The sequence below is a fragment of the Peromyscus maniculatus genome, chromosome 19 (assembly GCF_049852395.1).
Source record: "Peromyscus maniculatus bairdii isolate BWxNUB_F1_BW_parent chromosome 19, HU_Pman_BW_mat_3.1, whole genome shotgun sequence".
In the NCBI taxonomy this organism is placed as follows: Eukaryota; Metazoa; Chordata; class Mammalia; order Rodentia; family Cricetidae; genus Peromyscus; species Peromyscus maniculatus.
In genome coordinates, this window is record NC_134870.1 from 877,622 (window position 1) to 902,153 (window position 24,532).

General features: G+C 36.2%; 1 protein-coding gene and 1 long non-coding RNA gene across 2 annotated transcripts in view; one reads left to right on the forward strand and one right to left on the reverse strand.

Moving 5' to 3' along the window:
* The window catches only part of LOC143269515 (uncharacterized), a 44,251-nt gene extending 31,537 nt beyond the window's left edge, over positions 1 to 12,714 (forward strand). Inside the window, exons 2-3 of the long non-coding RNA XR_013045950.1 lie at positions 8,588 to 8,676; positions 12,577 to 12,714. This is a non-coding gene — a long non-coding RNA (uncharacterized LOC143269515). The remainder of the gene's footprint in view (positions 1 to 8,587; positions 8,677 to 12,576) is intronic.
* Rock1 (Rho associated coiled-coil containing protein kinase 1) overlaps positions 1 to 24,532 on the reverse strand; it is a 114,966-nt gene that overhangs the window by 83,540 nt on the left and 6,894 nt on the right. The window lies entirely within an intron of this gene.

Sequence of the window (24,532 nt, forward strand, 5' to 3'; positions counted from 1 at the left end):
GTTACTCCAGTCTCAGGGGTCCTGATACCATCTTCTGGCCTCTGAAGCAACCTATACACCCATGCTGCACATACACATAAATAAAAATAAATTAAAAATTAAAAATAAGAATGAATTCTGAATTTCTTAAAGGCCCTATTTTAATAATTTATAAATCAGTCTCCTCTTATGCAGAGAAATTGTAGAAGGAAAAAAAACAACAAAACTTCTTGTCTCTCGAGAGTTCAGAAGTAGAGAAAAGAGTAAATATAAAATATCTACCAACTATTTTAAGTAGGGACAAAAAGGACTGTCTAATTCTGGGGGCTTTAAGGAAGGGAAATATGAGAAGTGACTCGTAAAGATAAAACCTAGCAGGAGTAAGATGAAGTCAGGGTAAAGCAAGGAAGAAAAGCAAGGAATTAGAGAAAAGAGAGTGCTCCTGACTGGAAAGGTAAGACAGATGTGGAGGAGGTGAAAAATGGGCTAGGGAACATTAAAGAATGACACACCAGGCTAGGAATTAGGGTGTTTATCTTCCAATACCCGTTTGGAAACAACAGTTTATTTAAGAGGAAGACGGAGAGTGGCATATGATATCTTTAATTTATTAAAGTCTTGCAATAAAATAAGATGATAAGCCAGGCGGTGGTGGCACACATCTTTAATCCCAGCACTTTGGAGGCAGACCAGGTGGATCTCTGAGTTCGATGTCAGCTTGGTCTACAGAGTGAGTTCCAGGACAGCTAGAGCTACACAGAGAAACCCTGTAGCATGAATCTTAACAGGTCTTATTAATGAAATCAAACCTGAAGCCAGATATTGTGGTGAATGCTGGAAGATCAGAGAAGCAGAACAAGCCACAGCCACCTCACCTTGCCAATTCCTCAGTTGATCCTGTTTCCTCAGACTGGAAGCCTCTTATCCAGAATGAATCTCAGCTGAACTGTGCTGCTCAAAGCCTAAAAGGTTAACAAGCCAAAAGCTTCTAGTTTCCGGTCCTCACGCCTTATATACCTTTCTGCTTTCTGCCATCACTCTTTGGGATTAAAGGCTCACTTTCTGGGATTAAATGCTTTGCTGTATCCTTGAACACACAGAGATCCAGGTAGATCTCTGCCTCTGGAATGCTAGGATTAAAGGCGTGTGCTACCACTGCCTAACCTCTATGTTTAATAATGTGGCTGTTCTGTTCTCTGACCCCAGATAAATTTATTAGCATGCACAATTATTTCGGGGAGCACGATACCACCACAAAACCCTGTTCCGAAAAACCAAAAGAAAGAAAATACAGGCCCAATCAGATAATAAAACTGAATGGAGATAAGAAGCAAAAGAACATGAACAACTAACAAGGGGCAAGATGAGCTGAGAATAATAATGTGTGTCTAAGAATATTATATCTTCTAGCCTATAAGAACAGTGACTTCATTAACAAAAACAGAACATAAACTGGAAAAGATGTTTCGGACATACTAAATTTAAGGTTCCCAAGGAGCTTAAGTTATGGATAACAAAATGGCAGCTAACAATGTGAATATTACTTCAAAAGGATTTTTGCAGTTTGGGAGTCAGGAGGGTACACGTAGCCTGAGAACAGATGTAGTTATCCAACAAGAGTAAATAAAGAATGAAGAATAAAATCCTGGGAAACAATGGTATCTGAGAGGTAAACAAGGCAAAAATATACAATGGAAAACATAAACAGGAAGAAAGATAGAAGACCTTTGAGAAAACTTAAGTAACACCTAGAAGAAACTTAAGAGCAAATAAAAGACAACACAAAGGCCACTAGATGTTTGGACTACCATACCCAATGAATGAAAAAGAAGCCAAATTATTTGGAATTAAATGACACTGCAGACAGTTGTACATATTTGAATGACTTAATGCCAGTGAACTATATACATTTCAGAAATAATCAAAATATTGCATTTTGTATTTCTACATGTATTTTACTGTTTTGTTTTTTAAGTTTGCTGTTTTTGAGATATGATCTCACTACATAGACCAAGCTGTCTTGAATTTATTTATCATCCTGTCTCATCTTCCCAAGTGCTAGGACCACAGGCACATTTCAACATACCCTACAACATATGTTGTGCTGTGTTTAAGTTGTTTTAAGTTGGCAAACTCTAAGCTCCCGTCTCCCTGTAAATATTTTCAATAAGCCATTAAACACACACACACACACACACACACACACACACACACACACACACACACACACTCCTATAACTGGACAGTAGTCGAAGTAATTTTGTAGGAGTTATAAGAAATCATTTTCAAAACAGCAGGAAGGAATTTCTTTCCTTGCTTTTCCTACCCAGACAGTCTTTAGTCTTGGGCAACTGGCAGAATGGGTCCCATTCCCACCTACCTTGAACTCAAGGCAGCACAGAGTAAAGGTATACTGTTTATGTCTGTTCCTATCTATATGAGAATAACTAATGGACCAATGGCTTCATCTGTTTCACATAACTGAGAAAGCAGACAGGTAGACAGTGGTGCTACTCATAAAATTTTGGTGAATAGAAGGCTACTACAAGCTCCACTAAGAACTGAGACAAGAGACTGGGAGCATGAGAGATTTCTGATACAACACAATAATAGACCAGTGAGACTATTTGGAGTATTTATACTCTCAAAAGCAGCCATGTATCTGACAGTATTTAGAAAATCACCTTCGTGCCAAGACAAAAAAAAAAATGTTTAAAAACAAACAAAAATCCAATAGGCCTTAAACTCTCACCATAAGGCAAGCCTAACTAGCTGAATGGTTAAAAGAATGTGCCAACACACAACAACAGCATAGACTAATAGAGGTAGTTTTCTTTTTTTGTGAGGCTTTTGTGTAGTTTTGGTGTTTGTACATCTAATATTAAAAGGAAATTTCCATCCAAACAGCTGAAGATAAACAGATGAATACACTAATCACTAACAAAGAAGTAGAGTGCTTTGATTCCCAGCACTGAAAAAACTAGCACCATGGCTCAAGTCTGTAGAGAAAAAGGATCTGAAGTTCAAGGTCATCTTTATCTACAAAGCAAGTTCAAAGTCAGCCTGGAATACATGCAAGAGAAGTGACGTTGTCTCAAAAAACAAAATGAAAATTTAACACAACACTGTGGAAAATGAAAATCTAATTTTATTTCCAAAGTTAACATATTGTAACAAATGGCTAATTTTTTATTTTAAAACTCACAAAATAGACAAAGGCACATGCCTTAATTCAGAATAAAATAAATGAACACAAGGCATCCTCAAGGAAGCCTAGACATTGGATTTACTAACAAAAGAAAAAAGAAATTCACATCAAATGTAACATACATTAAACTGATAAAGAGATGCAGATTAATCAAAAGAAAAAGAAAAGTTTCACTAGCATCACTTAAAAGTTGTCCTCCAAATATTATAGAATTGTATTTCATGAATATATAGACTATACAAATCCATAGGGACAGAAAGATTGGACATTATCTCAAAATGGAGAAGAAAGGAATACAGAGCAATGATTTCCTAAGTACAGAGTTTCTGTTTTGTGTGATTGAAAAGCCCCACAGACAGACAGTAGTATCAGGACATAATATCATGAATGTAATAAATCATATCATAAATATAGTTATTGAATGAATACTGCATACATAATCAATGAATACCAAATGTAATTAATATCATGAGTGTAATTAATGAATATCATGAGTGTAATTAATATCTTGAATGTAAGTCATGCCACTGAATTGTGAACTTAAAAAATGGTTACAAGTGCAGATATTACGTTCATTTAAAAAAATAAGGTGGAATGTAATCACCACACATTATATATGTGTATGAAATTGAAGACAGCAATGTTCTAAAATAGAAAGTGGTGATGGTGTTATGGGCCTATGAGGATACTGGACTAAAGTCTATTGAATTGTGCAAACAGGCAAATTGTATACTATGTGAATTATTTGTCAATAAAGGTTTTATAAAATGTAAAAAATAAAAACAAAAATAAAGACATATCCAGTCTTGGTATAAAACAGTTCCAAACAAAGTCAGCTGAGATTGTTAACAAAAATTATTCTCTCTGCCTAAACAGATCTAGCACAGTGCACCCAGAAGTACAGTGGCAAGTTACTCCCAACAAATGAGAATAACAGGCAGGCAGGCAGCTTTGCTTAAAAGGCCAAGACAGCATGCACAGCAGAAACTATGGAATACGGGAACTCTTAAGTAATTGAAGCTTTCTGAAAAGCAACCACAAAAAACTAGAGTCCAAAGAGAGGACCCCCAAGAAAACACCGAAGAAAAATTCTCCAGTACAAGAGAAAGAGTTGCCAACAAGTCTCACATCACTTTTGCTACTGTTTAAGTGTGAAGACAAACAAGAATTGCATTTCCACTGGACTCAAAGAAACTGAGCACCAACAGTAATTTTGTGCCAGAGATAGTATTTTCTTCTACAGATTCATCCAGGTTACTGCAAATAATTGTGATTTGTTAATTTTTATTACTCAGTATTATTTTTACCATATGACTGACTATACTAGAGTTCATTTTATTACTCATTCAATAAATATTTAAAGTTTAAAAACTTGTCCTCAAAGGAAAGTGCAAAAACGACACACACATAGTCAATCCACCAAAAGGTATAGCTATCTTAAATGTGTATGCACATAACTACAGAACTAGAAATGAAGCAAAAACTGATGAAAATAAAATTAATACATAATTTTAATTGGCAACCTAAACACTTCATTTTCCACAATTGATAAACCTAGGCAAAAGAACAGCAAGAAGAACTCAACATTGTGAAACAACAGGATCTGACATGAAACATCCCACCTCAAAACAGCAGTATTCACATTCTTTTAAAAAATGATTTATTTACTTGACATGCATAAGTGCTTTGCCAGCATGTACGTCTATGTATCACATGCATGCCATGTGCAAATGGAGGTCAGAAGAGAGTGTTGGATGCTATGGAACTGAGTCACAGGGGGTTGTACGCCACCATTTGCATGCTGGAAACTGAACAGGTCCTCTGCAAGAACAGGAAGTGCTTAACTACTGGCCATCTCTCCAGCCTAGTACTCACGTTCTTTACAAGTGCTAACAGGTGCTTACCAAGACAGTCTGTCTCCTTTGCATAACAAATCTCAACCATTCAGAAAAATTAAAAACATAAATATGTTCTCTAATCAAACTGTATTCAAGCCACAAAAAACAAAAAGATAAAAGGAAAACATCCAAACAAATGGAAAAATAACAGATTTCTAAGTAATTCATGAGTTAAAGTATTGAGGAAAATACCAATATATATTGAACAGATAGAAAATGGAGATACAACATGCCCAAAATATGTGAAATGCAGCTAAAGCAATGCTGAAAGGGAATTGTATGCTATTAAATGCTTTTATCAGAAAAGAGGCTGAACTGGACAGTGGTGGTGAACACCTTTAATCCCAGCACTGAGGAAGAAAAGGCTGGTGGATCTATGTGAGTTCAAGGCCAGCCTGGTCTACAGGACAAGTTCCAGGACAGCCAAGCTACAAAGAGAAACCCTGTCTCAAAAAAAGAAAGAAAGAAAGAAAAAAGAGCTAGGCTGCAAAAAAACTGAGGGGTAGAATGCCAGCTTGCCTAAAACAAAAACAGTAATGATCTTCAACCAACAACCTGAATTCCTTTCTCAAAAAAACTAGACAAAGAGTTAAGAAAACCTAAAGCAAATCAGAGAGAATAAATATTAATAAAATTATACACAGAGGACACAAGTAAAACCAAGAAAAGGTTCTGACAGTAACAATCAAACTAACAACCTAGCCAGCTTATCAGAAGAAAACAAAAACAACACAGAGCAGTAGTATCAGAAATGAAATAGATATAATCACTAAAGATCTTGAAAATACAGGAAATATAATACAAATAATATTTTTAAAAAAAACTAGACACAAATGTGGCAATTTTGATGAAGCTGACAATTTCTTGAAAAGGAAAAACTAAGGCAAGTAACTCAAAATGAATATATCAATTAGTATAACTCCTACCAAAAAGAAGAGAGAGCTCTAAGGCCTGATGATTTCTCTAGAGACCTCTATCAATCCTTTAAAAGAATTAACAATTTTATGAGTTTGAGGCCAGACTGATCTACAGTGTAAGTTTCAAACCAGCCAAGGCTTTATAGTGAGACTGTTTTCTAATTTTAAAAAAAGAACTTCAAACAAAAGAAAAAAAGACAGATTCTCAGTATTTACTTCCACATGCAACCTGTTACAATACGTTGTCTTGGTTGAAGCATGAAAACACAGCTTCATGAACATATGTAGCTAGAAAATATATTTTAATAGCCTTTCCAAATTAATGTGAAAATTCCCAACTTCTATGTCACTGTCACAACTGGCATCTCTTGAAATTACTGTTCCATTTTGTACTTTGAATGGATTTTATTCAGAAATAATTTTTTAATACCATGCATTTATCAAAAAGTACTGGCTCACTCGTCTCTTCTAAAATGTTGATACATTTTATCATACAATAGAGACAAATAATATTTATTAATGTCACCCCAATCTCACACAGAAAAAACAAAACACAAACCTGTAAGCATGAAAAGCAGTTAAGGCAGGGCAAGGTGGTGCACATGGTGGTACATACCTTTAATCCCAGCAACTCAGGAGGCAGAAGCAGGAGGATCTCTACGTGAGGCCAGACTGGGATAGCCATGACTACATAGAGAGACCCAGTCTCAAACAAACAAAACAAAGCAGTCAAGCTCATGGTCACAAAAGTTTCCAATAGCTAGTCAACATAAGTGTTTTGACACATCCACACAAACAAGCCTACACATAACTACATTCTTAATATTCAAAGGCCATATTGTTAATTCCAACAAATAAATGTTCAGTTCTGTCTTAGAACCACCATCTCTTCCTCAAATACCCATCTTTTCCTTATATATGAATGATGACCCACCCTCACCCTCTAACTGCGCCCCCCACCCCTCTCCAAGTTCCTTCTTTGTGGTGAATCCCTTTTCCTATTCCGAGACCCTGATAAATATTCAGTGTAGGATAGTAAACTCTTCATCAAATAAAATAATATTCACTCTTCCCATAATCACTCCCTGTGCTTAGTTTTTTGTCAGCTTGACAGTAGATAGCATTATCTGGGAAAAAGGAACCTCAATGGAGAAAATGGATCCATCAGACTGTACTGTAGGCAAGTCTGCAAGGCATCTTTTTGATTAATGATTAATGTGGGAAGGCCCAGTCCACTGTGGACAGTGCCACCCCTGGGCAGGTGCTCCTGGGAGCTATAAGAAATGTATCTAAACATTAGTCTAAAGAGCAAGCCAGTAAGCAGTTTCTCCATGGCCTCTGTTTTAGTTCCTGTCTTTAAGTTCCTGCCTTAATTCCCTCAATGACGGACTACAAACTGTAAGCTGAAACAAACCCTTTCCTTTTCAAGTTGCTTTTGATCATAGTGTTTTGTCACAGTAATAAAAGGAAACTGTGGTACTCCCTATTTTATTTTACCCAAACTATTACTATGTTACTATTATTTAATGTTACTATTATTTAGTATTGAATGGTATGCATGATGGTGTCATTAACCATGACCCCATAACTCTTTACCATTATTCTTCAGAACACCACATTTCATGCTTCATAGCTTATTTAACTTACTTTGCAGACAGTACAAAGGTCTATTTGTCTTGCCCAGGATAAACTGGAAGACTGACCATGCTGGTATTTATTACATCATCTTACTAGGAAACCATGATCATCCTAAATTTGAATTTTCAGGATGAATAATAAATACCTTCAGCAATAACAGTCATGATCCATAGCTAATATCAGAGAAGCAAATGTCAACAAACCATAGCAAGGAAAATCATCACTCAATGTAACAGAAAATTCATCCACAGAATGATCAGTGATGGCTGATGACCCAAGCCTACACTCCAGAAGACAAGTTCTGCAGACAACAAAATTAACCTTTATGGATCATCAGATAGTTTGCAAACCTCCACATTCCAACCTTTGCTTGTTCCTATATCTAATTCACAGCAGTAGCAGCCTAATGTCAACCATCTGGAAACCCGGAACACAAACTGAGTAGTTGAGTGCCTCAACACATTGCTCCAATTCTGTTTGTCAATACCCACAACTTACCTAAATGACAAGATGGCTATTGGCTGTATTCACACCCAAAGTTGTATCTCCTTGAAACTGTCTATCTGTAAAATAACTTTACGGAGCTCTAGTAAAGGACATCTAGTTCCTTAAAGAACACAAATCAACAGAAGTACAAAATCTTCCCATGTGGCTGCTTTGCATTGAGAAAATACATTGGAGACAATGCACATATCCACATTCTAGGTACAAAGGGCTTTCATGGTAATTACACAGACAAGACAGCTATTTGTTTCTCTAAAATGTTCAGGCATGGCCACTGACTCTCCACTTAATTCTCTCCTGCTGCTTCCACAGGCAGCTCAGTTCTCAGTAGACAACTATCTTAACCTCATACTATACCACAGGTTCAGACAAAGATCTCACTTTTACTCATCTCATCATATTCTTTTTTTAAATGTTTTTAAATTTTATTTTTTACTTATTAGTGTTTACACAGCATGGCATATTTGTGGCGGTCAGAGGACAATTTATGGGAGTCAGATCTCACCACAATGATTCCAAGGACCAAACTCAGGTAAATAGGTTTTGCTTTTACCCACTGACCCACCTCACCAGTCCCTCATCTGCTCAAGTTTGTGATTACTGCTTATAAGATAAAATATCCCAGGACTTTGTTGTAGAATATTTTAAGCTGTGTTACTTTTGTTTATGTTGTATTTGTTTAACTCTGTGAAGCTGTGTTACTTTGCCTGTCTAAAACACCTGATGGCCTAATAAAGAACTGAACAGTCAATAGCAAGGCAGGAGAAAGGATAGGTGGGGCTGGCAGGCAAAGAGAAGATACAGAAGGAGAAATCTGGGAGAGGAGGAAGTAGGCAGAGAAGGAGGACTCCAGGGGCCATCCACTCAGCTACACAACCTGCAATGGAGTAAGAAAGAAAGGTATACAGAATAGAGAAAGATGAAAGACCAGAGGCAAAAGAAAAAAGGGTTAATTTAAAGTTAAGAAAAGCTGGCAAGAAACAAGTCAAGCTAAGGCCAGGCATTTATAAGTAAGAATAAGCCTCTGTGTGATTTTTTTGGGAACTGGGTGGCAGGGCCCCCCAAAAGAGCAAAAACAGGACTTATTTTCACAACCCTGTCAATAAATATTTGTTAAGGTCTTTTCCCTATGACTTCATCTTTCCTTGCCACTCAAAATTTCAGATGCTTACATTTTATTTTAATATTCTTCATTTATTGCATTCTGTGTACCAAGTATTCTTTCCTACTCGCTACAGGAATTACTTATCTTTGTGGCACATTAAATTGTTATAGTCTTCCTAATGTTCTACATACTAAATATCAGCAAGTCTGCCACTTACTAACTGTATGCTGTTAGGTAGCAAACCTTATCTTATATTTATAATATGGCAATAATATGTTTCATTTAATTTATAAGACTATTGTAAATATTAAATAAATGTGACAAATCTTATAAAAATGAGCGTTATTAGCTTGTGAACTCTCATTTGAAGTTCAGAAACACTGCGGGAGGGCGGGGAACAACACACAATAGTATAACCAGCAATGAGCCAGGCACTGCTCTAAGAACAAGTGACATATCTGTGAACAAGACAATCAGATACCTGTTTGCATGGGCTTACCTGAAGAGCTTCAGTATCACAAAACATAGTAGCTCAGAAGCCAAGGTCTTAAATAGTCTAAATATATTTTTATTAAAGAAAAAACATAATCTAAGAATTTCTAATCTCTTGATTTTGTGAAAATATTTGTTCTTATATATAGTAAACTATTCTTGTATCACTTATTCACATTAAACCATTCCAGACACAAAATTGATGAGTCAATGAATAAACAAATGTAATAAAGAGAACAAGTCCTTTTCTTATGGGAGGCAAAGGAATAGGAATTAAAGAAATGTAATATTTTTTATCTTGCATTTTTTATTTTTTTTATAACTCAAAAGTCCAGGGTTATTTTAAATAGGAAAATATTTTCTCTGTAGAAAATAGTAAAATGATAACATTTCCCAATAAGCCCTTTTAAGCCAAATGATAGCTGAATTATACATATAAATATTGACTAGATTCTGGGATAAAGAAGAAACCTATTTCATCTGTTCAGAGAGATATGTTTTACTTAAGTTGTGTAAGTGAGATTCCTATTCATCTTCCCCTTCACTGTTTGATTTATGGCAGACATTTTTCAATAGGCTAATCCATAATCTAAAAAGATTTTAGCCTCCGCTCCTGAAAGTATGGCCAGCATTTTCTTTCATCAGCTCAAAACAGTATAAATTATTAATAGTGAAATGTTTCACTAAAGTTTGCCCAGTGATTGGGCAAAACCAAAATTTATGATAAGCCACAGTCATCCTCCCTAGATCTGTGGGTTGCAGTCTGATTGTCCTTTGCTTTATATCTAGTATCCACTTATGAGTGAGTACATACCATGTTTGTTCTTCTGAGTCTGGGTTACCTCACTCAGGATGATATTTTCTAGTTCCATCCATTTGCCTGCAAATTTCATGATGTCATTGTTTTTCTCTGCTGAGTAATACTCCATTGTGTAGTTGTACCACATTTTCTTAATCCATTCTTCAGTTGATGGGCATCTGGGTTGTTTCCAGGTTCTGGCTATTATGAATAATGCTGCTATGAACATAGCTGAGCATGTATCTTTGTGGTATGATTGAGCATTCCTTGGGTATATGCCTAAGAGTAGTATGGCTGGTTCTTGAGGTAGATCGATTCCCAATTTTCTGAGAAACTGTCATACTGATTTCCACAGTGGTTGTACAAGTTTACACTACCACCAACAGTGGAGGAGTGTTCCCCTTGCTCCGCATCCTCTCCAACATAGACTGTCATTAGGGTTTTTGATCATAGCCATTCTGACAGGTGTAAGGTGGTATCTTAGAGTTGTTTTGAATTGCAAGGAAATGTAATAATTAAAGGATCACTCTATTAAGATTTGATATACAATGAGTCTCCATTCCCCGCCCCTGCAAAAAAATCTGACCCAGGGGTCAGCAATTGGGCTAAGTAGATAAAAGTGTTTACCACCAAGACTGATACTTGAGTTGCATCTATGGAATCCACATGGTAGTACATAAAAAATAAAATAAATAAAAAACAATTTAAAACAGTAGAGGTTTCTGGGCTACACGTTGCTTTAATGGAGGCATAGACCCACTGCTTCCTAGAGTTGGCGTTAAATGTACCACTGCCATGTTGAAAAGCTGAGGTGGGTGGAGTATACTAGCCACGCAGTTTAACAACTTAAAATCTCTCCTGGTCAGAGAAAGATTACAGACTCACAATAACACAGATTCAGATGAAATAAAACTCTAAACTGTTTACAACGTGTGTAAAATGTACGTAGGCTTGAAAGAAAGAAGAAAAGGAGAACAGACAGTTTTATATAGAGAAATAATTTTAAAAAATAAAGTATTTAAAGAGAAAGTAAAATATTTTTAAAAAGCCACATAAAGATGGAAATCACACAGTCTTATATTGTCTTTGGGGTTTTTAACTACAGAAAGACATTTGATTGTAAAAGCTGTTGAGTTTTATATACATATATATATAAATGGTATCTGGACTTCAAAGTTTATGTCTAAGGATATGTTACTTTATAAAAGAGGTTCTGCTTTTGTTTCCACAGAAGATGAGAACCTATGGATTGCTTCCAGGCTAATAAGGTTTCATTAAGGGAGACCCCCTGAGAGGTCTCCAGATGTTCCAACATCCAGAACAGCTTCAAGGCAACTGGCTCAGTCAATACAGCCTCACAGACTACTCCAGTCAGGACTTGAGTATAATTCTTAATTTTCTCAGGATCCCCTTAAGATTGCCAGCACCCTCATTCAGCATGAAGTAGTATGAGAAACTATGCCCAAATTCCCAAAATATTGTTTATATACATTTATTTAAAGAAGATTATAAATGCAATCTATTTCTAAAGAAGGAAAGGGGATATTATAGATATGATATGATGAAAGGCTAGATTATTGAATCTACTTTTAAAGAGCAACAACTTATTTGAAATGTTTTGCATTGCTATAGATTTTAGTTTATTACAAATTTAAAGTTAATTTTGTTATACTATATGTATATTTCTACTTTTGTTTAAGGTATTATGTTTATGCAGTTCATTTGAAATTGTAATGTATAATTAAGAAATACAGATTAATAATTAGTTATCTATGATAAACTAATGTTAGTTAAATTTTCTAGGTATACATGGATATATTTCAATTAGGTAGGTCATCTTTAAACACTTTAAAGACTCAGACTTTCTGGACAGTGAGACACATCTGCTCCTGGCAGCACCAATTACTTCAAGGAGAATGATGGACACTGAATAAACTCATTATAGAGTTTGCTTTCTTTGTGGCAAAAGTTAGCCACTAGGCGAAAAAGTGTCCTTGCGTCAACTGATTGATATGTTGTATAAACTGGACATGCAGGACCCACAGGAAGGTGACCAATGGACTTTGCAAGGCAAGATGGTCCTTCAGGTTCCTGCTTTGGAGAAGAAACTGCCAGACATTCTACAAGACATGGAGAGAAGTGACTGAGAGACTCTAAGCCTATAGGCTGAAAATGGATGCCCCAACCCTACAAAGGAACTTCAGGTAACTGTCCAGGTAGCCTGCTGTCTCTGTCATTCTAGATTTTTGGAAGTTGCTTACAATGCATTTCCTGTTTACTAAGGTAATATTATATCCTTCTGAGGTCTTTGATGTAGATGAAGACTAAATAGTTATAATTTCCCTTGGTTATGGAAAAGATAAATTAGATATGAAACCTTAGACTCACAAATATAGGATAGAATATTTTCTTTAATATTACAAAATACAAATAGATTAGATATTGTAACTGAAATTCTTGCTTGATAACCGTTTTGTTATATGTAATTTCACTAGGTTAAATTTAAAACCTTCCTTTTGTTTAGACAGAAAAGGGGAAGTGATGGGGGAATGTCTTTCTGTATGCTGTGAATATATGTTGCTCTGATTGGTTGATAAGTAAAGCCGTTTGCCCTATGGCAAGGCAGCTTAGAGGAAGATGGAAACTCCAAACAGATAGACAGAAAGAGAAAGGAGAGACAGAGGAGATGCTGCTAGCCGCCGCCAGGAGAAGCAAGATGTAAAGTACTGGTAAGCCGCAAGCCATGTGACAAAGCATTCAGAAATGGGTTAATTTAAGATGTAGGAGCTAGCAAGAAGCCTGAGCCATTAGGCCATAGAGTTTGAAAATAATATAAGCCTCTGTGTTTATTTAGGCCTGAGAGGCTGCAGACCAGGTGGGACACCGGAAAACTTGCAGCTACATGGTAGGAGAAATCTGATTCCTACCAAACTGTCCTGATTCCTGCCCAACACACACCCAAATACATAATCACATGGGTGCGCACATACACACACAAATAATAATAATAATAATAATAAGAAGAAGAAGAAGAAGAAGAAGAAGAACAACAACAACAACAACAACTTAAAAATCAGATCTGTCACTTTTCCTGGATTTTGTATCAAATCTGATTCTCAAACAAAACAAAACATGTCTCTACCAAGCAAAATGAAACAAACAAGTCATTTCTGCCAACAGAAAATGCTAATCCTCTCCAACATAGCATAGTGATTAACTGCTTTTCTCTTCTAAAAAGAGTATCTTAAATGGGAGGCAAGGCTTTTCCTAGTTAGTCCTACTCTGATTTACTCTCATTTCCTACTAGCAGTTTCCCAAGAGATGCAGGAGACATAATATCCAGCAACCTATACATACAATCACCTAAAACCTACTAAAAATACAAATTCCACTACACTACCTCTGTTGACACTAGTTCTCAACTTGTTAAATGTATTTGGTTCTGAGTGATCAATGAATAAGCATTTGGAAATCCTTCACCATGTCATCCAAAAACAATGAATGACACAAAGCAGCAATGAAGATCCCAGTTGGTAGCCCTCAATTCAGTCCTTGGAACTAATTAGAAATACCTTTTCTAATGTCAGAAATTTTAATAATGAAGTTTTTTAAAAGTAATGTCCAAAAATATATTAAAAAAATGGATAATCATTATTTCAGTTCCCTTAATGATGGCCTTTGGAAGATATGTGGGAATGTCTAGTGTGATAATTTTTTCTTGGTTACATAAACTCCAATTTCCACCCTTCCTTCAGCCACCTCTAAAATGCATGGTGTTAAGCTGGTTCACCCTTCAGTGCTGAAAATGAGCAGGCCTAAACTCATTAGCTAGTACTCTGACCACTGTTTCACATACTGGCACATAATCTGAGTTGGCCTGATCAGTTAGAAACTCCAATTGAAGGTTAAAAGAGAAAAATTTTAGTGTTCACTGTACAAGCAATTTGGAAGCTAATGACAATCAATCATCTTGCAATCCCAAGAAGTTGTCTACCCATGAAAGAAGACAAAACCAAGGAAGCAGATGTAAGAAAAACTAGTAGCCAGTCACATCATCTAGGCTCTGAATCAAAGGCATTAACTGAAACTGAAATCTACCTATGACTGATTCAAGAGCAGTATGTTCTTTATTGTTTATACAAATGTGGGTTGAATTTTCAAACCTTTCCAATCAAAAGATTCCCAATGATAGGTAAAAAGTCTTCGATATAAGCCCTTAGCCTTTAGTTCACTACATTTCAGTAGTTACTCTGTAAGTACTGGAAAGATGAAGAGAGAGAAGTGAATGAGCTGAATGATGCCATTATAAAATAAGCTCACTGTTTTCACTAATCTAAAACTCTGATACATGAGGTTAAGTAACTTCTTCTATTTAAGGCTGCAGATGGTATGGGAGATGTATCTGAGTAGGGTATTGTCAGAAGGCCCTTCAGTAACCTGGAACAGCAAGATAAACTCCCATACTTTGCAGTGAGGCCAGATAAATTTGACATGTTGGTAAAAAAGGCCAAAAGCCAACTACTTACCAGGTTACACCACTGTTGTTGTGAGCTTTCAAACACAGCTATGAAAAATGTCCAAGGCTTATCTCATATCAGTCTGATCACAACCTATGAAGCACATTCTTAACTCCATTTTATATACTGGGAAAACTGCAGTTTAGGAGAGTTTAAGTTACTTAGCCAACATTCTAAGAATATCTGGTGAACATTTATGGTATCATCAATCTTGCCCCACTGCTGTCATTTTCCTAGAAACTAGCCAGTCCTATAATTATCATGTGATCCTCATCATAAATGATTAGTTAAGTAGGCGCCCAACTTAAATATAAACAATCGATTTTTTTCTTTCTGAGATCTAGACTTGACAGTCAATGATTTGAAGTTAGTGATCAAAGCTAAAGCTGCTTAGATGTGATGCTCTGGTCTCTGGGCAGCAGTATTTTCAAATGTGACTAAACCCTCTCTGAAGAGAAAGAATGATGCCAATATAAAGAAAGAGTGAGAGGAGAGACAGAAAGAGCCACTGAATCTTCACGTTAAAGCAGATTAGTTTTCTTTGAATCTATAAATTCATTTTGCATGCAAAAATTTAAGTTGAGTCTCTTCACCTACAAGTTCAGAGAAAAAAGAAAAAGGGAAACCAAAGAGTGAGGAGTATACAGGATAATTATTTACAGTGCACAAATATTAACAGGATTAATATTCAGAATTCAACTAAGACCTCAAGAATTCTCATTAAAGGTAAAATTAGCACACAAAACAGACACATAGGCAGCTATATAGATGAGTTCAGAACCACACAAGAGGTATGCTATAGTGAGAGCTTAAACCAAAAGTTCAACAAACACAGTTATGAGGGATGTTGGGAATATAAAGGCGAAAAAACTGATGAAAGAACTCAAGGCAAAAAAATGATAGGCTTTGGAAATATGTTACCAAAATGGTAAAAACAAGATGAAATACTACACACAGCCTAAAGAGCAGTGTTTCTGGGGAATGGTGGAAATGAAGACAAAGCGAAGAGGTAGGGCTGAGATTAAGAAAAAAATACATTATTGATTACAACTGGCAAACAGCTAGACTAGACTGTTAGTCCAAGAAGGTTGAGTTAAAATTTGGACTTGGAGGAAACAGTGACAGAGAAAGCAAAGATCATAGTAAAGGAACATTTAAAATTAAGTACCCAGCCAGTGTGATGGCACAACCGTTTAGTCCCACTCAGGAGGCAGAGGCAGGCAGATAAAGAGCTCCATGAGTTTCAAACTAGCCTGGTTTCTGTCTATAAAGACCAGAGAAAAGTAACTATTGATACCTGTTCATTTCATCTGCATAATTAAAACCTATGAAATATTACCGTGATCCTAAAGTTTATATATATATATATATATATATTCAGGCTCAAATAAGTTATATAATCTACCCAAGATCATACAACTAAATAAAAAACTGAACTGTGAAATAGGGAGGTAGATAATAATTCACTTGATCAATCCAAGTTCTTTTCCACAAGGACAAAATAATGAAGATAAACAACAACATGAATGATGACAATGATAGCTAATATTGACTCATTATCAGGAACTACTAGGCATTACCCTTTCTAACACTCCTAGCAGTCCTAAGAAAAACTATACTTAGTCTTACTTGAAGATGATACACTTGAATCTTAAAACTCATAGGAAATTTGTCCAAAGTCACTAGGCTAATAAGTGGCTAATAACTTTGTTGGTTACTAACCCAGAACTCATGCTCTTACCCACTGTACAACTATGAGCCTATTAGAGGTAGGGAGTATGCTGGTTAGTTTTTTTGTCAACTGACACAAACTAGAGTCATCTGGGAAAATGGAATCTCAACTGAGAAATGTATCCATAAGATTTAGCTGTAGACAAGTCTGTGAGTCATTTTCTTGATTAATGACTGATGGGGGAAGGCACAGCCATAGTGGGTGGTGCCACTCCTAATATATTAAGAGCCCTTAAAATGCAGAAAGTTAGTTGTAAAGAGACAAAAATAAGTAAAAATTTCATAGAGTTCATAAAAATATGGACCATAAAAATATGAAAAGATGGGCTGAGAGATGGCTCAGCAGTTAAGAGGATTTGCTGAGGACTCTAGTTCAGTTCTCAGCATCCACATGGTCATTCACAACTATCTCTAAATCCAGTTTCAGAGAATCCAACCTCTTCTAACCTCTGGGGACACCAGACATCCAAGTGGTACATATGCATACATAAGTAAATTATTTATATATATATATATATATATAAATATATATATGTGTGTGTATACATATATATATTTAATATATATTTAACTTTACTTGTAAGAGAAAAATAAAATTACACTAAGATACTACTTCTCACCTATTAAAGTTAGAAAGTCTAAATATATTATTGGTAAGGACAATAAATACTCTCATTTATTACTATGGGAATAGCATCATTCCTAGAAAACAGACTCCTGCAATCGCACTTCTAGCAATCAACTTTTAATGACACTCTGTATTATAGGACTAAACCATTCCTCATGCTCTAACATGCAAAATAAATCATCTGAGGTAGCAGGGGGTTGGTGGTCATCTGTCACACCAAAGGAAGTAGCATTATTCCAGCAGCACCCATTCTTGTTTAAGTCTTTCACTGTTAACAGGTTTGAGGTTAAGTTATAGGTAACCAATATTGAACTTATAGCACAAGCAGAAAAGAAAAGGCAATGTATTTTATGCACATAAATGAAAGAATGGTCTGTTCTTGTTCCACAGAGAATTTGAAGTTGGAAGTCAAACATTCTATTCCAAGTAAGAGTTTCAATATTCTGTAACTCTCACTTAAACTGTTGGTCAATTTGGGAGCTATTAGTTAGTCTATCCTGAAATGTACTATTTAATATAGCACTAAATAAATGATCCAAATTGTCAATGGACGAGTGATCAACTAATAGCTCCATCAGTAACGGATTTTTTTCAATAAATTTGCATAAGCCCAAGTATGTATGTATGCAAACACAAGTATGTATATATAAATAGGTATGTATGACAATGGCAAAACTTAAGTACATAATACTAACAGCAAAAACTTAACACAGTATCCACTGATAATGAGACTGAAGAAATAGTATTAACATCTGTCTTATTTAAGATTTGTATTGCTGTGAAGAGACACATGACCACAGCAACTCTTATCATGGAAAACATTTCATTGGGGTGGCTTGTTTAAAGTTTAAGTTTAGTCCATTATCATCATGACAGAGAGCATGGTGGCATGCAGGCAGATGTGGTACTGGAGAAGTAGCTAAGAGTCCTACATCTTGCAGGCAACAGAAACTAGACTGAGACACTGGGCAATATCCTGAGCAAAGGAAACCTCAAACCCTGCCCCCACAATGACACACTTCCTCCAACAAAGCCATATCTCCCAATAGTGCCACTCCCTGAAATTACAGGGGCCAATTTCATTCAAACTACCACAACATCCACAAAGTAGGGCACTATGCAGCTACAAAAACGCATTCCAGTTTTGTATAAGCTATTTTTTGCCAGAAATATGAATATAGACTTATACATATATGTAGTACATGTGCATTTGTCTTTGTTTATAAAAAGGATCGCTAGAGTAATATTATTTTAAAGCATAAAAATAGGGGACTAGGGATTTGGTTCAGCAGTTAAGAGTACTGGTTGCTCTTCAGAGGACCTAGGTTCCATTCTTAGTACCCATATGGTAGCTCACAACCATCTATAACTCTGGTTCCAGGAAATCCAACATCCTCTGGTCTCCATGAGCACTAGGTATGCACACAGTGCATGGTCATACATGCAAACACATATATAAAAAAAACACATATATAAAATAAAAATAAATCTAAAAATTTTTAAATAAAATTAAAGCAAAATTAAAAAAGGAAATCCAGGCAGTAGTGGTGCACACTTTTAATCCCAGCACTCAGGAGGCAGAGGCAGGCAGATATCTATTGAGTTTGAGACCAGCCTGGTCTACAGAGCTAGTTTCAGGACAGCTAGGGCTACACACAGAGAAACCCTGTCTCAAACAAAACAAAAACAAACAAACAAACAAACAAAAAATAGAATAGAGATGGCATATGCAAATGAGAATTTCTCAACTATATTTTGAACTGAGTAGAAGGGAGGGAAAGAAGGAAAGAAAACAAATTTCTAAATACTGAAAACAACTTGCATTGAAATAGTTTAAATACTAGTAAGCTGGTTAAAATTCGAAAATAAAATATTATAGCACTATTAACCAAATAAGGACAAGAAACAACTGCAGGCCAGTAGCAATAAGAATTTAAAACATCACCAAAAATAAATTTTCTTGGGATAATAATTTTCAAACCTGGGACAAGAAACCTGTAAGATGAGCCTCAGCATCTTATGGCAAAAACAAGTGCTCTGTCAAAAATTATTAGAATCACATACAAACATGAGAACATGAAGAGACTCCCATTAGTCAAAAATAGATCAAACTACCCAGGTCAGACGGACCCGTCATCAGGGAAAGATGCTCACCAACAAGCCTGGCAATCTGAGTTTCATCCCTGTAATTCACACGGTAGAGGGGGGAAAAAAGCATCCCAAGTAGCTTTTCAGGAAATAAATACCTTCCTCTGCAAAGTACCAATTAAAAGTTGAAGAATTCATCCTTTATATTATGAACTGTATTTCAAAGTAAACAGCCATAGGTGCTGACAAGTCCTTCTCTCAACAGAATTAGTTAATAAATGTGAAGGAATACTAAAATTATACATAATATGCTTCTTGCTATGATGCAAAAGAAAAGTCACATCTATGGAAAAAAGTCTAACATAGTTAAACCACCACCACTCAACCATTTAAAAGACTTAAAAGACCAAACAAAATAAAATCAGTAACATGTAATGTGGGACTGTTTAGTTTGCAGAAACCCAGGTTTTAATAAAGTAACTGGATTAAAAAAACAAAATCTGTTTTAGATACTCAGAGAAATGTAAATATAAATTGTAAATTAATGATATCAAGGAGTGTATGTTAGATATGATAATAGTCATTGTGGTTATAAGAAAATGTCCTTTGTTTTTGGTTTGGGATTTTTTTTGAGACAGGTTTGGAGCCTGTCCTGGAACTCGCTCTGTAGACCAGGCTGGCTTCGAATTGACAAGAGATCCGCCTGCCTCTGCCTCCTGAGTGCTGGGATTAAAGGCGTGTGCCACCAATATCTGGCTTGTTTTATTTTTTAAGAGATATTAAAACCCAGCGGTGGTGGAACAGGCCTTTATGCCCAGCACTCAGTAGGCAGAGGTAGGCAGATTTCTGAGTTCGAGGCCAGCCTTGTCTACAGAGTAAATTCCAGGACAGCCAGGACTACACAGAAAAACTCTGTCTCAAACACACACACACACACACACACACACACACACACACACACACACACACACACAGGGAGAGATAGATACAAAAGCATCTTCTGGGAAAAATAATATAGAATTTAACATATTTTGGTAAGAAAAGGGTGAATGATAGTGAAGCATCATAAAATTCTGAGAAATGCAAATGCTGGGCAACAGAGGTACGTTATCTTACTTCTGTGTGTTTGAAAATTTTCCTTATAAAATATGAAACTAAACTCGAGCATAGTATGTCCCCCCTCACCAGAACTAGTTTTGCAGCTTGAGTGTGTCTAAGAATCCAACATCTCACACATAATTCTAGGAATCATCCCCAAATATTCTGATTTTTGGTTGCCTAGGCATAAGCCCAGAATCTATTTTTAAACAAATTCCTCAAGTGGATCTGATTCAGAAAACCCATACTCATGTATGAAAATTACATACTTTTGGTAGTTTGGATGCAATTGGCCCCCATAAGTTCATAGGGAGTGGCATTACTAGGAGGTATGGCTTTGTTGGAGTGGGTACGGCCTTTCTGGAAGAAGTGGGTCATTGTGGGGGCAAGCTTTGAGGTTTCCTATACTCAAGATATCATCAAACAGTCCACTTGTTTGTTGCCTTCTGAGTAAGATGTAGACAGTACCATGTCAACCTGCATGCCACCAGCTCCCCGCCATGATGATAATGGACTAAACATCTGAAACTTGAATGGAGCGTCCCAATTAAATGTTTTCCATTATAAGAGTTACTGTAGTCATGGTGCCTCTTCACAGCAATAAAAACTCAAACAACACTCAAGACAGCTTTACCACAAGTCTTTAAATATATCCCAAACTTTAAAGTGAAAGCACAGTGTAGATGTAACCAACCGTCTTATTAAAATAAGAAACACAGAACCAATGTAAAAGAGAAAGCCAAGAGGTCAGAGCTCAGCTAAAATCTTACCTCCTGCGGTGCTCCTACCTCCCCGAAAGAGAGCTACTTCCCGTTTGTCTGTGTTTAAATAGTCTTTTTGTTCTGCCTTCTCACTGGTTGTAAACCCAAACACATGACTGCCTCGTCACTGCCTGTAAGTACAGCCCTCCAGATCTTAAAGGCGTATGTCTCCAATGCTGGCTGTATCCCTGAACACACAGAGATCTACCTAGCTATTCTACCAAGTGCTGGGATTAAAGGCGTGCGCTGCCGCCGCTGCTGCTGCTGCCGCTGCCGCCGCCACCGCCACCACCACCACGCTCTTGCTATGGCTCTAATAGCTCTGACCCCTGGGCAACTTTATTTATTAACATACAATGAAAATTACATTTCAGTACAAATAAAATACCACCATAGCACAGATCGTACATACCTTATCTCTCTATCAAGCCTTACCCTAACACTATCTTAATGTGACAGACATTTAGTTAATCCTTTCCCTGTAATTATGAATTCCATGAAAGCAGGACCCATGTTTGTTTGGTTGGTTTTGGGGGGGAGGTTGTTTGTTTTTTCGAGACAGAGTTTCTCTGTGTAGCTTTGAAGCCTGGCCTGGAACTCGCTCTGTAGAGCAGGCTGTCCTCGAACTCATAGAGATCCGCCTGCCTCTACCTCCCAAGTGCTGGGATTTAAGGTGTGCACCACCACTGCCTATGGTGTTCCCATTTCCTTTTAGAATTCCAAACACTGAGTACAACTGGATGATAGAAAAAAGAAAAAGGTATTAACATGACCCACTGTTTCAGTTTAGTAGAGAAAGTTATTACTGGAGGTTAGACAATCTTTTAAATCAAGACAAAAGTAAAGATAACCTCTTGCCGCTCTACAATATCAGACTTTAATTTGACAATATCAGACTTTAATTTGAGTACCTAGCCTCCTGCTAATCACTTAGCAATTACAAGAAAAGTGCACTTTGTATTTCATAATCCCAAACAGAAAAGACCTATGTTTTACACAAATAAAATACATACACATATTTTACTCACTCACTTATGGGGAGGTCATTTTTGTTTTGTTTTTATTTTTTGTTTTGAGATAGGAACTCCTATAGGCCAGGCTGACCTTAAACTCACAATGTAGCTAAAGATGACTTTGAACTGCCTCTACCTCCCAAGTATTAAGATTATAAATTTGTATCACCACTCAGGGTTCACACATATATTATAGTGGATATAAAATCAAGTGTCTTAATTATCATTTTTGTTCAAAAAGCACAAACTCCTAGAGCAGCAGTTCTTAACATGTGGGTCACAAGCCCTTTGGGCAGGGGTGTCAAATGACCCTTTCACAGGGGTTGCCTAAGACCATCAGAAAACACAGATATTTACATTATAATTCATAATAGCAACAAAACTACAGTTATGAAGTAGCAACAAAAATAATTTTATGGTTGGGGCTCACCACAACATGAGAAGCTGTATTAAGAGGTGCCCCAGAGTTATAAAAAAAATAAATAAATAAGGTACAAAATACAAAACCAAGTGCCAAACAGAACAATTAAAGTCATATTAGGGAACTACTTCCAAAAACAGCATGACCCAAAGATAGTTTCTATAGTTATATTTCTACCCCAATATCATTTAAATGTATAAATTTTATTTCTTAAATAATAAACCAATGATAAATTTTCAATTCTTTTAAGATTTATTTTATGTGTATGACTGTTTTACCTGTATGTATGTATATGTACTACATATGTGACTGGTGTCCTCGGAGGTCAGAAGAAGGTGTCAAATCTCTTAGAACTGGAGTTACAGATGATTATGAACCACAATCTGAATGCTAGGAACTGGGTCCTCTGCAAGGGCAACAGATGCTCTTGAAACTTCTAAGACATTTCTTCAGGATAATTTAAAAATTATAATGACTCATAGACTGTACAGATACAAAGGACATCAATAACTATTTGATCCAACTCTTGGTCATTCTACAAAAATGAAATTGACAAGAAAAAATTTTAATTGGTTACAAAGAGATAATAAATAACAAAACAAGACTATGGGAATGCTTTAAAATCATGCCAAAGCATATTTTAAAATATTACCATTTCCTGTGATGAATTACAGTACAACCTAGATGTTCATCTTTTAAAAATATGTACAACTACTTATTTTGTATGTGTATATGTGGTCATTTTAATAGGGATGACCCCCAAAGGTTCATATATTTGAATGGTTAGTTTTCAGGGAATGGTACTATTTGAGAAGGATTAAGGTGTGGGCAAGTTGGAAGAAGTGTGTCACTTGGAGTGCGTTTTGAAGTTTCAATAGCCCATGCCAGACCCAGTCTCACTCTCTCAGGATGGGGCTCTCAAACAACACCTCTCAAACAACATCTCCACAACCATGCCTGCCATGCCTGCCACCATGCTTCCTGCCATGACAATGCACTAAGCCTCTGAAACTGTAAGCAAGTCCCTAATTAAATGCTTTCTCTTAAGAGTTGCCGTGATCATAGTGTCTCTTTACTACAATAGAATAGACAGTGTGTAGGCAGGAACACATACTACATGTGGAGGTCAGAAGACAACTAGTAGAAGTCAATTCTTTCCTTCTATCATGTGGGTTCCAGGGATATAACTCAGGACATCAGGCTAAGCAGACAGTGCCTTTAAATGATGAGCTAATTCACTGATATCTACCCATCTTCTTATACATACATTTTTTTAAGATTTATTTATTTATTTATTATGTATACAGTATTCTGTCTGCATGTATCCCTGCTAGCCAGAAGAGGGTGCCAGATCTCATTACAGATGGTTGTAAGACACCATGTGGTTCCTGGGATTGAACTCAGGACCTCTGGAAGAGCAGCCAGTGCTCTTAACTGCTGAGCCATCTCTCCAGCCCCTATACATACATTTTATACACATAAAATATGTGCTCTAAACAGCTATGCTGTGGACTTCAACTAATTGGATGGTTCTTTTTGTGTGAGTTATGAGACTAGAAAAGTATTGGTAATGGATATTCAGTAACAGATCCCTATTGATTATTTCCTGATATGTAAGCTTTTTTGTAATTTTCACAATAGAATCTGTAGTTTTCACTGTCTATATACCAACATTTATAAGAATGACATAAAACTAAACTGTAAGATTATAAAGTCTAATATAATTTTAATTTGT